At 43.4% G+C, this 1,753-nt stretch overlaps 1 pseudogene; it reads left to right on the top strand.

The window, feature by feature from the left end:
* Nucleotides 1-222: 222 nt before the first annotated feature.
* LOC117043978 lies at nt 223-1,474 on the top strand (annotated as a pseudogene).
* The last annotated feature ends 279 nt before the right edge of the window (nt 1,475-1,753 follow it).

Below are 1,753 nucleotides of genomic sequence, written 5' to 3'. Positions count from 1 at the left end.
GGCTCCATTTGTCCTCTGCCCCCCACCCAGGTGTGAGCATGCACACACACAACTTGGGCGGCATGGAGACAGGTTCTGACATTGCTAGATTTTGCTAGCTTGCTGCCTTGACCAAAAGGTACAGTAGATGGGCCTCTGACTCAATCTTCTCCTGAATCAAAAAAGAAAGCAAGAGAAATCAAGAAGTTGTTTGGAAGAATCAGAAAAAGCTAGTCTACCACCTTTAATCCAGATGGCATGACAGAGGCTGAGTTAAAAAGAGGAATAAGAACATCAGGACCAAGATTAGGCTAGTTGAGAGATCTTGGACAAACAAATAATGATTTTGACATGCTATTTGCTAAATGGACAAAGGAGCAAGTTTGCAACTGGCCTCATGAACAGGGTTTGGGTTTTAATATAGATCATGGCAAACATTGGATACTTTCTGGTCAGACTCTGTTGCAAGCTTCTCAGACTGATTTAGAGAAGGAACTTGGAATAAAGCATCCACTGCATCAGGGAAAACTCCAGCTCACTATTCAGGCATTAGGATCAGAACAACCAAGGAAAACTGGATTACAATTGGGTTACAGGGTGATTGAATGATATTAGACTGTCCCAGTTTAAGACCCAATTTGATAAAGGAAAGCTTGATGGTTGAATGCTTCATTATATGACTGTTGATGAATTATCGTCTTAGAAAGTTGTGAGTGTCCTCCACCACCTTAGCATCAAATGTACCATTCAAGTTCTAAGAATAAATAACTTTGAACCCAGCTGTCTGGGCAGGAGACTATCAGATGGGAATCACACCATCAGAGGTTTCACAGTGGCCCAGTCATCAGATGATGGAGTGGTTGCACTCGGTTGACCTTGCAGAATATACTCGTAATTTGAGAGGAAGTGGTGTTCATGGAGGGCTAATGGTTTTGGAACATCAATTCAATGTAGAGACCATGGCGCAGTTGCTGAACATCCCACCAAACAAGACCTTGCTGAGGTGGCACTTGGCAACCCATTTTAATTTGCTGATTGGTCAATAATCCCATCAGCAAAAGCGTGAAGCCATGGAACCTTCAAATTATGTCCTCTTAACAGCTACAGCCAAAGTGAAGCCAAAGAAAGTTGCTTTTAGTAATTTTGGAAATTTAAGGAAGAAGAAGCAGGAAGATGGGGAAATGTATGCATGTTTGATGGATTTGGGACAGACATCTAGAATTGGATCAAAGAAATGGTTTAAGCCAGGTTTAGATATCAGAGTGTATGTTGGTGATAATCTAGACAGACTGGAACAGATGGAGGATTCAGAAGTTACCATGAGGCAAATAGAAGCATTTTCTGAAGGCATTAAAAAAATTGACTTGCATGTTAAGACAAAATGTTGCAAGACTTTGCTACTCACTCTCCTCGTGCCAGTATAACAGATGAGGATTCAATTGCGGTCCCACTCGTAGTGACCCCTTCCCCAGGAGCAAGACCTAGTCTAAGGTGAACAAACTGGACAAGGAAACGTTTTGGGATTTGAAATTGGCCACAATTCCAGATGTAGGTAAAATTTGGCTTAGGTGTTGGTTGTGTAATCCTCCCAGCCTCCTGGTGGAGGCCTGAGGTATGAGAGTCGATCATGGGATACAGGGTCCATCACAAGCCGCAGGACTACACGGATGGCCCTCCCATGTCACTGAAATAAGCTCTATGGCCCATCTGCTGCACACCTTGGCTTTTGGACAGAGACTTCCAGCTAGACCCTTCCAATGGGGTACCCCTGTGA

Source organism: Lacerta agilis, chromosome 1 (assembly GCF_009819535.1).
Source record: "Lacerta agilis isolate rLacAgi1 chromosome 1, rLacAgi1.pri, whole genome shotgun sequence".
NCBI lineage: Eukaryota > Metazoa > Chordata > Lepidosauria > Squamata > Lacertidae > Lacerta > Lacerta agilis.
This window is presented reverse-complemented; position numbering and strand designations above follow the sequence as displayed.